The sequence below is a fragment of the Dendropsophus ebraccatus genome, chromosome 13 (genome assembly GCF_027789765.1).
Source record: "Dendropsophus ebraccatus isolate aDenEbr1 chromosome 13, aDenEbr1.pat, whole genome shotgun sequence".
Classification (NCBI taxonomy): domain Eukaryota; kingdom Metazoa; phylum Chordata; class Amphibia; order Anura; family Hylidae; genus Dendropsophus; species Dendropsophus ebraccatus.
The window spans coordinates 77,159,810-77,182,249 of NC_091466.1; the positions used below are offsets into that span (position 1 = coordinate 77,159,810).

At 45.5% G+C, this 22,440-nt stretch overlaps 1 long non-coding RNA gene across 2 annotated transcripts in view; it reads right to left on the reverse strand.

Annotated features, from left to right (window-relative positions):
- Positions 1-10,926: 10,926 nt before the first annotated feature.
- The window catches only part of LOC138771436 (uncharacterized), a 42,513-nt gene continuing 30,999 nt past the window's right edge, over positions 10,927-22,440 (reverse strand). The window contains exon 3 of one of the 2 annotated variants that reach the window (XR_011359615.1): positions 10,927-11,132. This is a non-coding gene — a long non-coding RNA (uncharacterized lncRNA). Of the gene's footprint in view, positions 11,133-19,967; positions 20,132-22,440 lie in introns of those variants that run through there. The other variant, XR_011359616.1, reaches the window with a different exon arrangement.

The window sequence follows — 22,440 nt, forward strand, 5'->3', positions numbered from 1 at the left end:
CAAAAAAAAAAAGTAAGTGCCAGGATTTCTGCTCTGATGACCAATGATGAGTGGAGTTGCCAAACTGGTCAGGTTTGCCAACATTCTCCGAACCCAAACGCTCAGCATTTGACTCCCGTCATCTGGAGAAGTTGGATGTTGCCTTAGGTTGTCCTGGAAAACATGGATACCGCCATAAGCCATAGGTTGCATCCGGGTTTTTTTGGCATCTTCTCCAGACGCTGGGATTGAAATGCTAAATGGTCGGGTTCGAAGATCGTTGATGCCACTGAACAGTTTGGCAACTCCACTTAATACTATTGATAAGGCATGCGGTACTCGTTCTTCTCTATAGAGAGAACATAATGTAACTAGTGATAGCACAGACGGTTGTATCATTCATCTCATGTCACTGAGTAAAGATCCACAGGGCAGGTGGAAATGGAAGTCCATTCTTGTCTTACTGACTTCTTCAACAATAAAGGGGTAATAGGTGTTATAATAAAGGAGATGAGATGTGTGTGTGTGCGTGGGGGGGTGGGGGGTCACAAGAGCTTCTTCCATTACACATTGGGAGATGGCTGCTAATACAAAAGTGTCACTGTTCATGTCATGTGTTGAATTATTAGCAATGAACAAAGTCATCGTCAACTGCTCATCTTCTTACTGCATATAGGGGTACAGTCATACCCCAGTGGGGAGATTCTACTTACTGGGGCCTTCTGCCAGTTGGGGTGGGGGGATGGGGGGTTATCCGCCTTCTGGAGAAAACTACCTAATTGGGGAGAGATTATCCACCTACCGAAGGCGTCTACTGAATGATCTACCTAAATTTCTACTTACTACCTCTACCTAATGAAGGGAATTATTCACCTACTGGGGGCTTCTACCTAATGGAGGGGATTATCTAGTTACCTATCTCTCCCAGTACCTGCGGTCAGTGGCCGGAGCAGCCTCGAGACCCTCACAGAAGGCAATTTCCCCCGAGTTGTTAAAACGTCCCGACTCATGGGAAAATGCCTGTCCCGGCTGATGGACAGCCCGCTCAGCCAATCATCCCACCCTAGTCACTGACTGGCTGAGCGGCAAGTCCATCAGCCAGGTCATGGAGTGGATGCCTTGTAGATCCAAGATGGGTCCCAAGGCCACTCCCGACGCTCGCTACAGGCACGGGGAGAGGAAAGTTGTCACTTATAATCAATTTCCTCCCTCCCCTGCTGGCTGACGGCTTTTAGAAATCACCAGACTTCTAATGGGGAGATAACTAGAGATGAGGGAACCTGGAGCATGCTTGAGTCGATCCGAACCCGAACTTTCGGCATTTGATTAGCGGTGGCTGCTGAAGTTGGATAAAGCCCTAAGGCTATGTGGAAATCATGGATATAGTCATTGGCTGCATCCATGTTTTCCATGCCAATCGTTTGGGTTCGGATCAACTCAAACCCGAACCCGGTTCGCTCATCTCTAGAGATAACCTCTTCCCCATTAACCCTTTGAGGACCAGGCCCAAAATGACCCAGTGGACCGCACAAATTTTGATCTTTGCGCTTTCGTTTTTCCTCCTCCCCTTCTAAGAGCTCCAGCACTTTCAGTTTTCTATCTACAGGCCAAGTAATGGCTTATTTGTTACAGGAATAGGTGTACTTTGTAATGGCGTCTTTCATTCTACCATAACATGTATGAGGGAATCCCAAATATATTATTTATGAAGATATAAATTGGTGAAATCGTAAAAAAGAATGCAATATGGTAACGTTTGGGGGGTTCCGGTGTCTACGTAATGCACTATATGGTCCGAACACAACCATATGCAGGTTCTAATGTTATATATATTTTTAATGAAATACTTTTTTTTTGGCAATTACTTATTAATAAAATGGGCCTATTGTGACGCTATGTGGTGTCATTTTTTCCACCATGATCTTTTTATTAATACCATATTTGTGAAGATCGGACGTTTTGATCACTTTTTATTGATTTTTTTTATATATAATGTAACATAAAATCGGTAATCCGCGCACTTTTTCCCCTCTTTTCGCAATGACGCTTGTTAGGTTTTATTAGATTGGACAATTACGCACGCTACAGTATACTATATGTTTTTTTATTTTTTTTTTTTTATATGTTTTACTTATATAATGGGATGGGGGGGTGATTTCAGGTTTTATTGGGGGAGGGGCTTTGTGGTAGTGTATTAGTGATTTTAACTTCTTTTTTTCCCCCACATTTTAAGTCCCTTTGGGGGACTTGTACATTCATTACTTTCATTTACTACACTGATCACTGCTATGCCATAGGTGTTTAAGGAGTTAATGACAAGCTGCAGTCGCTGCAGCCTGTCATTAATGGTGAGGCGCCGGCCGCTCACTGCAGCCGGCCCCCACCTGCTATGAAGCGCGCTCCGCTCCAGAGCACACTTCATAGCTCAGGACAGTACCAGTACATCCTAGGTTGTCTAAGGGTTAAAGGAAAAGTCTGGCGAGAATTTTTATTAAAGTATTGTATTGCCCCCCAAAGTTATACCAATCCCCAATATACACTTATTATGGGAAATGCTTATAAAGTGCTTTTTCCTGCACTTACTACTGCATCAAGGCTTCACTTCCTGGAAAACATGGTGATGTCACTTCCTGGATAACATGGTGATGTCACTTCCTGGATAACATGGTGAGGTCACTTTCTGGATAACACGGTGATGTCACTTCCTGAATAACATGGTGATGTCACTTTCTGGATAACACAGTGATGTCACTTCCTGGATAACATGGTGATGTCACTTCCTGGATAACACGGTGATGTCACTTTCTGGATAACACGGTGATGTCACTTTCTGGATAACACGGTGATGTAGTTTTCTGGATAACACGGTGATGTCACTTCCTGGATAACACGGTGATGTCACTTCCTGGATAACACGGTGATGTCACTTCCTGGATAACACGGTGATGTCACTTTCTGGATAACACGGTGATGTCACTTTCTGGATAACACGGTGATGTAGTTTTCTGGATAACACGGTGATGTCACTTCCTGGATAACATGGTGATGTCACTTCCTGGATAACACGGTGACGTCACTTCCTGGATAACACAGTGATGTCACTTCCTGGATAACACGGTGATGTCACTCCCTGGATAACATGGTGATGTCACTTCCTGGATAACACAGTGATGTCACTTCCTGGATAACACGGTGATGTCACTTCCTGGATAACATGGTGATGTCACGACCCGACTCCCAGAGCTGTGCGGGCTGTGGCTGCTGGAGAGGATGATGGCAGGGGGACACTGAGGGACACAGGGCACTGGAGGGACACTGAGGGACACAGGGCACTGGAGGGACACTGAGCATCCCCCTGCCATCATCCTCTCCAACAACTAAAAGAAGTAGATCAGGAAGTTGCAGAACTTTCTATTCTGCAGTGATTAAGCTTCATTTATGATGGACTGGCCCTTTAATTATTAATGACCCCCCCCCCGCCTTGGTGACTTTTGCCCTCTCTGTATCGGGGGGCACATAACATGCCGCGGGGTCTCCTCATTTAATGGACTGCACACAGTATCGACAGCCTGGCAGCTCCTTATCTCTTAGCTCTCCCGCTTCTTTTGCCGTCGCTCGGTAATTCTCGCCCTTAGAGGGTCGGACACTTGTTATTTTTTATTTTTACTTGACATTTATTTTCACTACATGAATAAAATATAAAGTCCGGCGTTGGGCAGACGGCTCACAGGGGAGCACAAGTTATTAGTTGCCAAGTTTCATTCAGATCAATACGCCGTGTTAGAGGTGATTTGCTTTTCAATCACAACAGGTAATTCATGGCCGGGTCAGAACCGGCGCCCCCCTGATTGAGCAGCCGGGAGACGGGAACCTTCAGCCGACCTTCAGGCGCTGAGCGATGTGCAGCCGCAGGAAGGATAACCCGGAGGGCGAGAAGCTTCTATCCACAGCAGCATGTGACTGGCAACAATGTATCCATCTGTAATACCCACCCGGAATGTCACAGCGTCCTGTGCGGGGGAGGGGGGGGTATCTGCACCTACACCCCCCAAACTAAGAAACACCATGGAGATGACATATAACATATCAGTAACATAATCTAATGTACTGGCAAGTCAACAGTGTCAAATCCTTATATATCTGGATGGGAGATTTCCGACTGATCTGACTATATGTATCCAGCTGAATATCTAAAGCAAAGTGTACTGTACATATATATATATATATATATATATATATATATATATATATATATATACAGGTGATATTATGCGGTGACATCATACAGGTGATATTATACGGTGACATCATACAGGTGATATTATGCGGTGACATCATACAGGTGATATTATATGGTGACATCATACAGGTGATATTATGCAGTGACATCATACAGGTGATATTATACGGTGACATCATACAGGTGATATTATGCGGTGACATCATACAGGTGATATTATACGGTGACATCATACAGGTGATATTATGCGGTGACATCATACAGGTAATATTATACGGTGACATCATACAGGTGATATTATACAGTGACATCATACAGGTGATATTATGTGGTGACATCATACAGGTGATATTATACGGTGACATCATACAGGTGATATTATGCGGTGACATCATACAGGTGATATTATGCGGTGACATAATACAGGAGATATTATGCAGTGACATCATACAGGTGATATTATGCGGTGACATCATACAGGTGATATTATACGGTGACATCATACAGGTGATATTATGCGGTGACATCATACAGATGATATTATACGGTGACATCATACAGGTGATATTATATGGTGACATCATACAGGTGATATTATGTGGTGACATCATACAGGTGATATTATGCGGTGACATCATACAGGTGATATTATGCGGTGACATCATACAGATGATATTATACGGTGACATCATACAGGTGATATTATATGGTGACATCATACAGGTGATATTATGCAGTGACATCATACAGGTGATATTATACGGTGACATCATACAGGTGATATTATACGGTGACATCATACAGGTGATATTATACAGTGACATCATACAGGTGATATTATATGGTGACATCATACAGGTGATATTATACGGTGACATCATACAGGTGATATTATGCGGTGACATCATACAGGTGATATTATGCGGTGACATCATACAGGTGATATGCGGTGACATCATACAGGTGATATTATGCGGTGACATCATACAGGTGATATTATGTGGTGACATCATACAGGTGATATTATACGGTGACATCATACAGGTGATATAATGCGGTGACATCATAAAGGTGATATAATGCGGTGACATCATACAGGTGATATTATACGGTGACATCATACAGGTGATATAATGCGGTGACATCATACAGGTGATATTATACGGTGACATCATACAGGTGATATTATGCGGTGACATCATACAGGTGATATTATACGGTGACATCATACAAGTGATATTATGCGGTGACATCATACAGGTGATATTATACAGTGACATCATACAGGTGATATTATACGGTGACATCATACAGGTGATATTATGCGGTGACATCATACAGGTGATATAATGCGGTGACATCATACAGGTGATATTATACAGTGACATCATACAGGTGATATTATACGGTGACATCATACAGGTGATATTATACGGTGACATCATACAGGTGATATTATACGGTGACATCATACAGGTGATATGCGGTGACATCACTGTGCAGTGTCTCCTCCTCTATGATCCCCGGGGTCTGTGTTCCTCCAGGTGGTGCCTGGTGGCGGATGGTTAATGCGCTGTCACCACTTACTGTACGCGGCTTTATTTAGCGGCTTGGGATGGCGCTCTAGCAGAGGATTCCCTTTGTTTGTATAATTTATGCCACATTTGCATTTTACTAATTTTATCTCTTTGTATTAATCTGACAGGATAATTGTTCTTCATTTTTCACCCTGATAGATGATCTCGCTCCTCTCCACCTCCAGCCTCCCCCACATGCTAAACACTTTCATTCACTAGTAAGAATAGAGGAACACTGTGATTGTGGCAGTGAAAGTCGCCGAGAGTTTTCTCCATCAGATCACAGTGTAACAATGGGTCTAAAGGTGACACTTCCCAGGATGCAGATCATAACAATAGGCTATGTGCAGACACTGAACAAGCAGGGAATACTGAATTATAAAAAAAGGTTCTATGCAGACACTGAACAAGCAGGGAATGCTATAACTATAACAATATGCTCTGTGCAGACACTGAACAAGCAGGGAATACTGAATTATAAAAATAGGTTCTATTCAGACACTGACCAAGTAGGGAATGTTAAAACTATAACAATAGGTTCTGTGCAGACACTGAACAAGCAGGGAATAATGAAACCATAACAATAGGCTCTGTGCAGACAATGAACAAGTAGAAAATGCTGAAATCCTAACAGTAGGCTCTGTGCAGACACTTAAAAAGAAGGGAGTGCTGACAGATATCAGATCAGAATTGTAAGCTCTGGATGATAGAGAATATGAAGCAGGTTCCTTGTTACTCTTTGACAGGACGCCTCATTTATACTTTGCATTTGCTCCTCTGTTCTGCAAATGTAGAAGAACATGTGTCCGTATACTGGTACTGCTGTGTACATCCTATACATGGAGCTGAGTGTGGAGACGTTCAGAACCATGGACAGCGACATGTGCTCTCTGTCCAGAATCAACGGTCTCACTACTGGAGTATCACTATTAAGCTATCACGATTGGGGTCTCACTATTGGAGTATCACTATTGGGGGTCTTACTATTGGAGTATCACTATTGGAGTATCACTATTGGGGGTCTTACTATTGGAGTATCACTATTGGGGTCTTACTATTGGGGGTCTCACTACTGGAGTATCACTATTAAGCTATCACGATTGGGGTCTCACTATTGGAGTATCACTATTGGGGGTCTTACTATTGGAGTATCACTATTGGAGTATCACTATTGGGGGTCTTACTATTGGAGTATCACTATTGGGGTCTTACTATTGGGGGTCTTACTATTGGTGTATCACTATTAAGCTATCACTATTGGGGTCTCACTATTGGAGTATCACTATTGGGGGTCTTACTATTGGAGTATCACTATTAAGGTATCACTATTGGGGTCTCACTATTGGTGTATCACTATTGGGGGTCTTACTATTGGAGTATCACTATTGGAGTATCACTATTGGGGTCTTACTATTGGGGGTCTTACTATTGGTGTATCACTATTAAGCTATCACTATTGGGGTCTCACTATTGGAGTATCACTATTGGGGGTCTTACTATTGGAGTATCACTATTAAGGTATCACTATTGGAGTATCACTATTGGGGTCTTACTATTGGGGGTCTCACTATTGTTGTATCACTACTGGTAACATTGACTATACGGAGGGGAAGAGCATTTCCTGTTTCTCGCCCTGACGCATCGGAGCTGGCGCTCATTGTTATACAGTACATGCTCTGCTGGTGCAGGGTATACGGATGGAGCCCACAAGGGTTGGGTTATGGGTTATTAGAAAATCTTCTATTTTCTATTGCTCATAAATGCTTAATAATCCCGAGCTCCCCGATTATCTAAGTGTCATTCAGATCCCATTAGATGCAACAAATGATGATAGAGTCGCATTAACATGGTAATAATGTATCTAGAGCAGACGTTCACCGGAGCGTGATGAGACGTAGAGTGTATCACATAGCATCCATCCATCCATGATGAGCTGGAGATGATGGATGAGGCCGGATGGCTGACTGTCACTCACACCTCTCTCCCGCCGCGCGGCTCCATTCCTATACATTACATGTAGGATAGTTACACCCCCTGATATATACAGTACGGAGGAGGCCGATAAGGGGGTCATTCTGCAACAATCTGATAAAAAAAGAAATGAAATCAATTTTGTAAAGTTTTCACGGCCATAAAAGTTTCCATGACTTGTAGTGGGAAGATGGAGATTTAGCTGCTGCATGAGATGTGACCATGAAGAGAAGAGGAGTAGAGCCCATGTATAGGAGGACTGGAGAACACATATAGGAGGAGGGGAGTAGAGCCCATGTATAGGAGGACTGGAGAACACATATACGAGGAGGGGAGTAGAGCCCATGTAAAGGAGAAGAGGAGCCCACGTATAGGAGGAGAGAGCCCGTGTATAGGAGGACTGGAGAACACATATAGGAGGAGGGGAGTAGAGCCCGTGTATAGGAGGACTGGAGAACACATATAGGAGGAGGGGAGTAGAGCCCATGTATAGGAGGACTGGAGAACACATATAGGAGGAGGGGAGTAGAGCCCATGTATAGGAGGACTGGAGAACACATATAGGAGGAGGGGAGTAGAGCCCATGTAAAGGAGAAGAGGAGCCCACGTATAGGAGGAGAGAGCCCGTGTATAGGAGGACTGGAGAACACATATAGGAGGAGGGGAGTAGAGCCCATGTATAGGAGGACTGGAGAACACATATACGAGGAGGGGAGTAGAGCCCATGTATAGGAGGACTGGAGAACACATATACGAGGAGGGGAGTAGAGCCCATGTATAGGAGGACTGGAGAACACATATAGGAGGAGGGGAGTAGAGCCCATGTAAAGGAGAAGAGAAGCACACGTATAGGAGGAGAAAGCCTGTGTATAGGAGGACTGGAGAACACATATAGGAGGAGGGGAGTAGAGCCCATGTATAGGAGAAGAGGAGCCCACGTATAGGAGGAGAGAGCACGTGTATAGGAGGACTGGAGAACACATATAGGAGGAGGGGAGTAGAGCACATGTATAGGAGGAGGGGAGCCCATGTATAGGAGGACTGGAGAACACGTATAGGAGGAGGGGAGCACATGTATAGGAGGGGAAAGCCTGTGTATAGGAGGACTGGAGAACACATATAGGAGGAGGGGAGTAGAGCACATGTATAGGAGGAGAGAGCCCGTGTATAGGAGGACTGGAGAACACATATAGGAGGAGGGGAGTAGAGCCCATGTATAGGAGGGGAAAGCCCACGTATAGGGGAAGAGGAGCCCACGTATAGGAGGACTGGAGAACACATATAGGAGGAGGGGAGCCCACGTATAGGAGGAGAGGGGCCCACGTATAGGCGGAGAGGGGTCCACGTATAGGAGGAGAGGAGTCCATGTATAGGAGGAGAGAGCCCATGTATAGGAGGACTGAAGAACACATATAGGAGGAGGGGAGTAGAGCCCATGTATAGGAGGGGAAAGCCCACGTATAGGGGAAGAGGAGCCCACGTATAGGAGGACTGGAGAACACATATAGGAGGAGGGGAGCCCACGTATAGGAGGAGAGGGGCCCACGTATAGGCGGAGAGGGGTCCACGTATAGGAGGAGAGGAGTCCATGTATAGGAGGAGAGAGCCCATGTATAGGAGGACTGAAGAACACATATAGGAGGAGGGGAGTAGAGCCCATGTATAGAGGGACTGGAGAAAATTTATATGAGGAGGGGAGCCCATGTATAGGAGGGGAAAGCCCACGCATGAGAAAAGGAGCCCACGTATAGGAGGAGAGGAGCCCACGTATAGGAGGAGAAGAGCCCACGTATAGGAGGAGAAGAGCAGACGTATAGGAGGAGAGGGGCTCACGTATAGGAGGAGAGGGGCCCACGTATAGGAGGAGAGGGGCTCACAAATAGGAGGAGAGGGGCCCACGTATAGGAGGAGAGGGGCCCACGTATAGGAGGAGAGGGGCTCATGTATAGGAGGAGAAGAGCAGACGTATAGGAGGAGAGGGGCCCACGTATAGGAGGAGAGGGGCTCATGTATAGGAGGAGAAGAGCAGACGTATAGGAGGAGAGGGACTTACATATAGGAGGAGAGGGGCTCACGTTTAGGAGGAGAAGAGCAGACGTATAGGAGGAGAGGGGCCCACTTATAGGAGGAGAGGAGCCTGTGTATAGAAAAGCTCCCCGGGGATATGGGGTAAAGAAGCTTCAGTTTCAGTTAGTCCGAGCTGCCCAGTCTGAGAAGGAGAGTGTAGACCAGTGAGGTTCCAGTGAGTTATCCAGTATACAAGAAGAGTTCCAGAGCTAGCTATGTCTGGCTAAAACAACCCTAGTGGAGTCAAAGAGATAGGGGATAACCTCATCCACACAGAGGGGCTATTGGAGGAGTTTACTAGAGCATTTGTCTTTAGTTAAGTCAGGCCAGCAGCTAGGTAAGTGTACTATTCAAGCCGAGACTCTGCTGCAAGTCACTAGTATTCCTGAAAGGTCACCCCGACGGCAAGTTTACCTGGATTTGGGACCTGCATTCCTGATCCTGTGTCACTCAGTGCCTACAGGATAGCCAAGGCGGATGTTCATCCCTGTGGAAGCAGGCATTTTCTATCACCACTCCCAAGGTGGTTACAGCTATCTCTTGTTGAGAACCTTCAGGTCTAAAGCCAAGTCATATATATACCTAACAGTGTCCAGCTGCCACGTACTCTACAAACTTATTCACACAGAAGTATAGTGAGTTACATGAAGATATAGCATGATACACAGAGGTGTACTGAGATACATGGAGATACAGCGTGATACACAGAGGTATAGGGAGATAAATAGAGATACACCATGCTCCTGAATAAACAGCTCCGGTATCTTCTCCCATCACTTATATTTTATTATCTGCTGCAACAAATCACGGAACATAAACTCACACAGAGCAGGACCTTTCCGCCTTGGCGCTGTGTTTTTTGGTTTGTAAATCTTCTATTAAGGTTCTTCTTCTCGCCTTCTCACCTTGTATTGTTGTGGATGTGACTGCAGGGGAGACGCACGCGGTGAAGTCGCGATGAATGAAGCGCCGTCCCTTCTCGCTGTGAGTCGGCGGCTTCTCCCGTCTTTTCTCCAGCGAAGCTTTTGAAGAGCGATCAATAATATCAAAATAGACAAATAATTGCTTTAGCATTCTTATTAAGTGTTATAAATCACGGCGGGGAGTGGTGGTGGCCGGTGCGCGGCTGGCGCGATCTGATGAGCCGGCACATTCTCCGCACTCCCGTCCAGGACTTATCTGTGCTGGAATATTCATCTGTTCCTTCACCCCTGGTAATTTATGGCCACCAGCCAGCAGCCCCTGGTCGTGTACAGTCAGCGACTACACAAATTATTTCTGCTTCCTCAGACATCACACTGTACGGAGATATAAGATGTGAGGACGTTATAAGGACCCCCAGGGATGATAGAAATACACACACAAGAAGACCCTCCAGCTCAAGAGGGAGGCCGCCATACACAAGGCACAAGGAAGTCAATGGGTTCAGCCACTGTTTTTCTAATGTCTATGGGAACCTTAAAGGGGTTGTCTGGAAAACTTTCCATGCCGGAGCAAAAAAAGGGAAAGGAGAATTATGCTGAGCTGCCCCCTACTAATAGTGAGCACATAATGGTCTCCTCTCCACACAAGGACGTGCCCGATCAATCAAGGGGGGAGACAGGGGGGTCTAAAAGAGACAGAGGAGTCTGGAAGAGGATAAAGAAGTCTTGAGAGTATACAGAGAAGTCTGAAAGAGAGATCAGAGGGGTCTGGAGAGTACAGAGGAGTCTGAAAGAGGATAAAGAAGTCTGGAGAGTACAGAGGAGTCTGGAAGAGGATAAAGTAGTCTGGAGAGTACAGAGGAGTCTGGAAGAGGATAAAGTAGTCTGGAGAGTACAGAGGAGTCTGGAAGAGGATAAAGAAGTCTGGAGAGTACAGAGGAGTCTGAAAGAGGATAAAGAAGTCTGGAGAGTACAGAGGAGTCTGGAAGAGGATAAAGTAGTCTGGAGAGTACAGAGGAGTCTGGAAGAGGATAAAGAAGTCTGGAGAGTACAGAGGAGTCTGAAAGAGAGATCAGAGGGGTCTGGAGAGTACAGAGGAGTCTGAAAGAGAGATCAGAGGGGTCTGGAGAGTACAGAGGAGTCTGGAAGAGGATAAAGTAGTCTGGAGAGTACAGAGGAGTCTGAAAGAGAGATCAGAGGGGTCTGGAGAGTACAGAGGAGTCTGGAAGAGGATAAAGATGTCTGGAGAGTACAGAGGAGTCTGGAAGAGGATAAAGAAGTCTGGAGAGTACAGAGGAGTCTGGAAGAGGATAAAGAAGTCTGGAGAGTACAGAGGAGTCTGAATGAAGAGAGGGGAGCTGAGATAGTACAGAGTAGTCTGTGGCCCGGGGCCCTGGATACTGGTGTTGCACCAGCTGGTGATCTCTGGTGTTTTGGGGGTAACTTGTCACAGTGGCCAGGAGTGGTAGTACCCACCCCGGACACACGGGCACCGGACCTTAGCAGAATGGGTGGGTGGTGCAGGTGCAACAGTGGTGTAACATTATTCGAAACAGCTTCAGTACAATACAAAATAACAATACAGAGTAACAATACTGCTCACAGGTGCTGGTGCAAAAATACAGAAATACTCATCAGACAGACACTTGAGGTAGAAGTTAGAAGAAAAAGGGTAGGACCAGTACTCTGCCAGGATGTGTGTTGAAGATAGTGTACTGGGTGAGAGGATCCTCATGCTCACATTTCGATATGTCTGACCACCTTATGCCTACACAGTCTCGGTGACCGCTTTGTCTGATAGTACGAGTCCTAGGCCTTTGTCTCTAGGTGGAGACAACTAGTGAAGGTTCCCCCACATAGTCGAGCATAGTGTCAGTACAGTACTTCAGCTTAGTGCACTTTGCTTCACTGGGGATCAGTCCCTCTGCCTTTCCTTTGGGGGTGAATGTCATGACTTGAATATCCTTGGTGTAGACAAGAGTGGTCCTAGTGTCCGGTTACCCCACCTCTAGGGTTCAGCACTGCATACTGGCTCTTAGGCCTAGAACTAGACTGATGTCTCCAGACTCCTGAACTGAACACTGCCTGAACTAACTGGACTGCACAGGAAGCCCCTACCTTATATAGGGTCATGTGACAGGAAGTGTAGAGAGAGGGTAGAGGTGTACAGTTAGGCAAACATACAAACAGAGCTAAACCTTTCCACATAGACTGCAGCTGTGCACAGAGGGAGTGAGACACCTAGTGGCCGCAGTGGAGATTGCAGCTAACAGTACTTGGTGTGACACCTGAGAGAGTTATTTACCTGGGTGGTATAAAAACTTAAGGGAACCACAAACACAGGAGTCTAGAGGTGACCGAGGAGTCTGGAGAGGACAAAGGAGTAGGGAGGGGGAGGGGGCGGTAGTCTTGGGGACAACAGGAGAGTCTGGAGGGGCCAGGGGAGTGTAGATAAGCACGATCATGGAAGCTCAGCATGCAAGTGTATGCGGGATAGAGGAGGAATAGGGGCAGCCATAGAGCCCCTCAACATACAGACAGGAGCCCATCGCTGTGAGCCCCATAGAATATTACAGATGAGCCCCCCCACTAGCTCCTCCTGTTCTGCATAGACCCCATATACAGGCGGCAGCCCCTCACCCGCTATCTGCTGTCACTCCTTGCAGTAACACAGTGTACGCAGTAATATATGGCGGGGCTGCGGATGGATAATGGGGCTATTATGACGCTCATTTTTCAAGCCGGATTACAGCGGCGCGCAGTCCTCTCCAGTTCCTTAGTTAATTTCATCTACAACAGAGAACAAGCGCTTAATGTGGGGACGAGAGAATAAAAGTAGATGAAAAGGAGTAAATCAATTGTTGGCGATAAGCAAATGTTATGATAATAAGTCCGGCCGTCATTTCCAGCCCGTGAATTCATGGCTGGTGAGAAAATCAATGGCGGCCCGGGAGATGTGAGCGCACGGAGAGAGAAGACGGGGTCTGAGATCCAGGATAGACGGGAACTTTGAATGATTAGGGAGCGAGCGATGCGATTGGCTGGATAATATTAATGACTGTATGAGCGGCTGTAGGAATGGAGGGGCCGAGGCCTAATTCATGAAGCCCATAGAGGCCGTTCACCAGACGCTCAATATCTTACATAGCTGCCTATGGTATAATGTGTGTAATGCTTATAACTGTATAGCGGCAACTGACTCCGCAGCAGTGTACATAGCTGGTCAGTTTATGTCTATGTTCCCATTAGGGATCACAATCTATATTCACCTATCTGTACTATCTGGGTGTGGGAGGAAACTGAAGCAACCCGAGGCGACCCCCGCAAACACGGAGAGAACATACAAACTCTGACAGATGGCATCATATTATATAAGTACCCCATACTGTACCTATTATACTGGTCCCCTATACACATACTGTACATATTATACTGGTCCCCTATACACATACTGTACATATTATATAGGCCCCCATACACATACTGTACATATTATATAGGCCCCCATACACATACTGTACATATTATATAAGTACGCCATACACATACTGTACATAGTATATAAGCCCCATATACACATACTGTACCATATACACACTGTACATAATATATAACTCCCCTATACACATACTGTACCTATTATACTGGTCCCCTATACACATACTGTACATATTATATAGGCCCCCATACACATACTGTACATATTATATAGGCCCCCTGTACACGTACTGAACATAGTATATAGGTCCCCTATACACATACTGTACATATTATATAGGCCCCCTGTACACATACTGTACATAGTATATAAGCCCCATATACACATACTGTACATATTATATAAGTACCCAATACACATACTGTACATATTATACTGGTCCCCTATACACATACTGTACATATTATACTGGTCCCCTATACACATACTGTACATATTATATAGGTCCCCTATACACATACTGTACATATTATATAGGTCCCCTATACACATACTGTACATATTATAGCGCCCCCTATACACATACTGTACATATATAAGCCCAATATACACATACTGTACATATTATATAGGTCCCCTATACACATACTGTACATATTATATAGGTCCCCTATACACATACTGTACATATTATATAGGTCCTCTATACACATACTGTACATATTATATAGGCCCCCTATACACATACTGTACATATTATATAAGCCCCCTATACACATACTTTACATATTATATAAGTACCCCTATACACATACTGTACATATTATACTGGTCCCCTATACACATACTGTACATATTGTACTGGTCCCCTATACACATACTGTACATATTATATAGGCCCCATATACACATACTGTACATATTATATAGGCCCCCTATACACATACTGTACATATTATACTGGTCCCCTATACACATACTGTACATATTATACTGGTCCCCTATACACATACTGTACATATTATACTGGTCCCCTATACACATACTGTACATATATAAGCCCCCTATACACATACTGTACATATATAGGCCCCCTATACACATACTGTACATATTATATAAGTAACCCATACACATACTGTGCATATTATATAGGTCCTCTATACACATACTGTACATATATAAGCCCCCTATACACATACTGTATACACCGGATCAGTCAGGGAGTGAAGCTCATCACTATGTACTTCATCCAGCTACAATTTACACTTAGGCCCCCTTCACACGTCCGGAAAAATCTGTCCGGATTTCCTATCAGGAAATCCGGACGGATTTCCGGACTCATAGGCTAACATTAGACACGGACACCCTTCCGGATTTTTCCGGAAGGGTGTCCGTTCCGGAAAATAGGACCGGATTTTTTAGATCCTGTCCTATTTTCGTCCGGAAATCCGGCACGGACGCCCCCATAGAAGTCTATGGGAGCGCCGGAATCACGGGCATTTTCCTGATGTATATCAGGAAAGTGCCCGCGATTCCGGACTGGTAGAGAGCCAGCCCCGGCCGCCGTCCGATCACCCGCACACCCCCATCCCCCCCGCACCGCAACGCACCGCACACTAACACCCCCCCCCCACCCCGCCCCGCCCCCCGCCGCCACTCACCACCGGAACTCTGGCTCTCTGTCATCTGACCCTCTCCCGCCCCCCCCCCCCCCGCCCCCCCGGGAACTCACCACCGGGCGGCCTGCCGGATGCTCCGCACCTCCGACCGCCGCCGCTGCCCGGACCTCAGCACTGCACTCTGACCCGGACCCGGACGCCAACCTCGCGGCCCCGACAGAGCAGGATCCAGGACAGGTGAGATTACCCCTTAGGACTACTACTCCCACCATGCTCTGCTGGCAGGCCATGATGGGAGTTGCAGTTCTGCAGCCTGTGGCCATCCAGGTTGCAGAAGTACAACTCCCATCATGGCTCTGCTGGCAGGCCATGATGGGAGTTGTAGTTCTGCAGTCTGTGGCCATCCAGGTTGCAGACGTACAACTCCCATCATGCCTTGCTGACAGGCCATGATGGGAGTTGTAGTTCTGCAGCCTGTGGCCATCCAGGTTGCAGAAGTACAACTCCCATCATGGCTCTGCTGGCAGGCCCTGATGGGAGTTGTAGTTCTGCAGCCTGTGGCCATCCAGGTACACGGGTACCTGTGATTTATGTTGGCATACTAGACCATATTATCTCATCAGGAAATCCTGAAGGTTTTTCCTGATGATTTCCTGATGGTAAAAACGGATTACTGTCAGGAAATCCTGATACTATCCTGATGACATTTGAGGTCTCCTGATCAGGATTTCCTGACAGTAAAAACTGACACGGACGTGTGAATGGGGCCTTACAGTGAGATCTGGAGCGACTAAACTTACACCAAGTCCGGACGACAGATCAAAACTTTGTACAAATGACGGTAAATGGTAAATGGCAAATCCACAACGAAGGAAATGAATGATCTCATTGTGTCCGGCGGTGACATCAGAATTCTTGGAGTGATGTCATCAGAGTCTCTTTCTGTATGTTGTTGGTGACTATTTATTATTATTATTATTGCTGCTGTTGTTGTTATTATTATTGTTTATGCTGTTGTTATAGTTGTTATAATAGTTATTTTTATTATTGTTATTTATGTTATGTTGTTGTTGTTATTATTATTATTGTTACTATTATGTTATTGTTGTTCTAATTCTAATTATTTTCACTGTTGTTGTTTACGTTATTATTATGTTAACGTTGTTCTAATTATTGTTGTTGTTTATGTTGTTGTAATTGTAACTGTTGTTGTTGCTTCTCATTACTCTCCTGATCCGGTTACAGTCGGGTGTTGATGAATTCCCCTGCAGACGACGTTGCTGACATTGATCGGGGCTATAATGGAGCGCGCTGAGCGATGTGTAACCTTCCTGATTTGTTCCCTTTTGCTTTAATCCAGTGAAATCTTTGCGGATTTAATGTTCCAGACAATTACCAGCTTTTAATTTCATTGCGTCCTCATTCAGCTCCCAGGGAGCGATTGTGATTTCTTTTGTGGTTGTGTTTCCCTCTCATGATTCAAGTCAACCAGATAAAACGCGGCGCTCGCCTGTCTAATGCGGCTTCCAGTAATTGTTTGGGTCCGGGCCAATTACAAAATCCTATAATCCCCAAAGATAAAAATGATTCGGAGAGGTTCCCAAACTTTGCTTTTTCAGTGACTAACTGCAGAAGGTAACGAATGTCCGGAGCCGCCTGCCAGAAAGTGCCGCATAATTCAGGCGCACAATATTTCTTGGCTCCGCGGCCGCCGTGTGACGGCCTCAGGTCTCTCTCTCTCCGCTCTGATGTCTTATAGTTGTTTCTTCAAAGGCAGAAAGATAGAATCAAAGAGGTTCCATCTTATATTTTCCGGCGGTGACCATACGTCTGCAGGTCAAGCATGAGCAACGTCCTCTGAAGGTTTAACCCCGTGCTGTAGAGCGTTAGACATTCACTGGCATTTGCTTAAAGTGGAATTTCACTCAAACTTAACTTTTGATATGTTGCTGCCCATGGTGAGATTAACAATTCCTTTCATACTTGTTATAATTTATTCAGTCTCCTTCCCCCAGTTCTCATCTGCTGCTTTTTTGCTGAAGACACAAAAATCTGTGTGTAAGCTTTTCTCTTTGTCCCCCCCCCTTCCTTCTGAGACAGATATGTAAGCAAGTCCTTGGTATGCTTTATCTGCAACTTTGTAGCTCTTTTGTAATGCTGGGAAGGTTAAACTGAGGGCAAGTTGCTGATGAACTCACAAAGGTGCAGATAAAGCCAGTCAGGGACTTGGAAGGGAGGAGGTGGCGATGTGGTGTAGCACTGATTGATGGATATTATCGGTGTTGCTGTACAGCTCGGCCAGTCATGGTATTGTGGTGACGCCAGTGGATATGGTGGTAGCACCTACTTTGTGTTGTGGCTGGCTGTACTCCGTAAAATGGTCGGTGACCTGCCGGGCTGTGATGGGTCCCTTGGGCTCTTGTCACAGTAGTCCTGAGTGGCCACTGACCCACCCGGACTATCGGTACCGCCACCCACAGAAAGGGGAGAAATAACCCAAGGTGTGCGGCTAGTGTGTATGGGTGCTGGCGCGTATAGAATATGACTGAGTCCCAGTGATGTATAAATATAACAGCTTTACTGTGCAGTCTCTCAGTAGTACAAAACACTTTTGCAGAAATAGATAAATCTTTACACAGACTTTAATGCTTGAACTTGTTTGTGCTTGAGGAGATGCTTGAAGGAGTACCTGTCCTAATAGGATGATACAAGCCCCAGTTGTGGTTTTCTGGGTGAAGCTAAGCTCCCAGGGGTGTCCCAGTTACCTGCACTACAAGACAAGATACGTAGACCTTCTTGATAGCTTTGTCCTATCCAGGCTAGTCCCTCTTGTGTATCAGGATACTGGCCTGCCCTTTTAAGACTGGTTCACGGTGTGGGATAGGATGTTTCCAGACTCTTCTCCCTTTGTAGTGTTTAGCACTGCATAGTAGATATAGTAGAAGTACTGAAAGAACTGCTTGTCTCTAGCTGCCTCTGTACACTTCTGTGTCTTAGACTAGACCAGACTGAACTGGGCTGTTGTCCCGAAGAAGTTTTCTGGCAGAAGCAAGGCCCTGGCTTGGCTACAGCAGGGACGTTTGCTCTGTGTGTCCTTCTCCCTTGAGAATCTGGGTAAAACTGAAGCTACACCTTCCCCACAAGTGACTACTACCTACAGGGGATAAGTAATCTACCCTGTGAGTGGCGGAAAGGAGTGTGTGAGAAAGAAAGAAAGAAAGAAAGAAAGAAAGAAAGAAAGAAAGAAAGAAAGAAAGAAAGAAAGAAAGAAAGAAAGAAAGAAAGAAAAGAGATAGGCTGAGAGTAGAGGGAACATCCTATAGGTTAGCAAGAGCACATGGTACACATAAAACAGTAAACCATTAACCTCCTCAGATGTGCAAGACATAGGAATACACATATAAAAGATACTGACATCTAGTGGTGAAATTAGTACAAGTACACTTCATCACCACTTAACCTGGAATAAGAAGCTTTTTTGAGAAGTGCAAAGGAGAGACACAAAACACCCGTGATGGGACACCACAGAGAGAACAGCTCACACACAGGTTTTTGTGTCTTCAGTAGCAGCTCAGAACTGGTGGAAGGAGACTGAATAGATAATAGATAACAACAAGTATTGAATGACAGGGGTGTGGGGTGAGGGGGGACACATGACAGGGTTATGGGGTCTGGAGGGGACACATGACAGGGTTATGGGGTCCAGGGGCACAGCATGAGGTGGAGTGTGACAGTACAGGGGGGTGTTAATCTTCTGGCTGCCAGGTGTACATCTCTAGGCATAAGCTCTGCATTCTGATGACCTACGATGCATTTTATATACAGTCGTGACTTTATCTCCTCCGCGCAGCGATAACAATTTAGACAAGGAGAAGACTCTGCACTCAGCATTTCATTATGGCTCCTGTGGGAAATCAGCCATTGCTGTTCCTCGTGTGTATGGGGGATCCCTCAGACCTGCGCCCTATTTGCGGATCCCTTATATGCTGTGGGGTTCGGGGTCCCGGCCCCTCCGGTTCCTCTGGTGTATGGGGGATCCCTCAGACCTGCGCCCTATTTGTGGATCCCTTATACGTGGTGGGGGTCCGGGCCCCTCGGTCTTCTCATACAATGTACATAAGTGCAGATTGCACAGTCTTTAACCTTCAGTGAGGAAATCTAATAAGAAGTCGTGAGCGGATGATTTGTCTTGTGCTGGATATAATTGTGTTGCTACTTTAATGGCAATGAGTTTCTTGAATGCTGCAATCTCTGGGGATCCGGCACACCACAAAACATTCATCTTCATCCGCTTTTTTCCATGGACATCAGATCTAAATAAGTAAACAGGCACTTTGTGAGAGTGTATTGCATCTGTGCATCCCCTGCCGCCCGCTCCGCACTGCCAACAGCAAAAAGAGATGAATGACTGGTGGTCCGGAGCACCGGAGGCCGGGACAGGCCGGGACGTGATGTCACACACTGCCTCAATGATGATGTCACACACCACCTCCATGATGATGTCACACACACTGCCTCAATGATGATGTCACACTCCACCTCCATGATGATGTCACACACACTGCCTCAATGATGATGTCACACACCTCCTCAATTATGATGTCACACACACTGCCTCCATGATGATGTCAGACACTGACTCCATAATGATGTCCCACACCACCTCCATGATGATGTCACACACACTGCCTCCATGATGATGTCACACACTGTCTCCATGATGATGTCACACACTGTCTCCATGATGATATCACACACTGTCTCCATGATGATATCACACACTGCCTCCATGATGATGTCACACACACACACTGCCTCCATGATGATGTCACACACTGCCTCCATGATGTCACATACACTGCCTCCATGATGATGTCACACACACACACACCACCTCCATGATGATGTCACACACACAAACTCCATGATGATGTCACACACTGCCTCCATGATGATGTCACACACACACACACACACACACACACACACTGCCTCCATGATGATGTCACACACACACCACCTCCATGATGATGTCACACACACACCACCTCCATGATGATGTCACACACACAAACTCCATGATGATGTCACACACTGCCTCCATGATGATGTCACACACACACACACACACACACACACACTGCCTCCATGATGATGTCACACACACAGCCTCCATGATGATGTCACACACACACACACACACACTGCCTCCATGATGATGTCACACACACAGCCTCCATGGTGATGTCACACACACACACACACACACACACACACTGCCTCCATGATGATGTCACACACACAGCCTCCATGGTGATGTCACACACACACACACACTGCCTCCATGATGATGTCACACACACACACACACACACACACACTGCCTCCATGATGATGTCACACACACTGCCTCCATGATTATGTCATACACCGCCTCCATGATGATGTCACTGCAGATGACAAGGCTAAAGGTTGCAGGGTCACTGTGGGTTCAGTAGATAAGAAAAAGTCTTCAGAAGATCTGCAGAATAACATGACTGCTGCAGATCGTCTCCACAGGGCTGTATGGCATTATCATTATTAGGCACTATATGGCAGTTTTATTATTGGACACTGTATAGCTCTATTATTATTGGGAACTATATGACACTGGTATTATTGGACACAGTATGACACTGTTATTACTAGGCACTCTATGGTACTATAAGTATTGGGCACTATATGGCACTAATAATATTGAGCACTATATGGCACTATTAATATTGAGCACTATATGGCACTATTAATATTGAGCACTATATGGCACTATTAATATTGAGCACTATATGGTACTATAAGTATTGGGCACTATATGGCACTATTAATATTGAGCAGTATATGGCACTAATAATATTGAGCACTATATGGCACTAATAATATTGAGCACTATATGGCACTATTAATATTGAGCACTATATGGCACTAATAATATTGAGCACTATATGGCACTAATAATATTGAGCACTATATGGCACTATTAATATTGAGCACTATATGGAACTTTTATTATTGGGCACTGTCAGTATAAACAGCCAACAGTCATGGACATCTAATCCAGTACAGTGTCCCTCTATGGAGACATATGGTACTGCACCCAGGAGACTTCTGCTTTGGTTGTTTTCACTTTAAAATCTCTTAAAAAAACAAGGCCACTTACTGTACAGACCCCCATTATAACATAAGATGCATAGAATTGAGTATCCATGAAAAAGACCACCGGGGACCAGACCCCTATGGAAGAGACTGATCTACAGAGTTTTCTTATCTTCAGTTCTGAATCAATCAAAGAGAGTAGAAGAGAAGAGAGGCGAAGAGAGAAGAGGAGAAGAGAGGAAAAGAGAAAAGAGGGGAAGAAAGAAGAGGAGAAGAGATAAGAGGAGAAAAGATAAGAGGAGAAAAGATGAGAGGAGAAAAGCGGACAAGAAAGGAAAACAGAGGAGAAGAAAGGATAAGATAGGAGAAGAGAGGAGAAGCAAGAAAAAGAGAGGAGAAGAGAAGAGAGGAGAAGCAAGAAAAAGAGAGGAGGGGCGAAGAGAGTAGAGGAGAAAATAGAAGAAGAGAAAAGACAGGAAGAAAGAAGAGG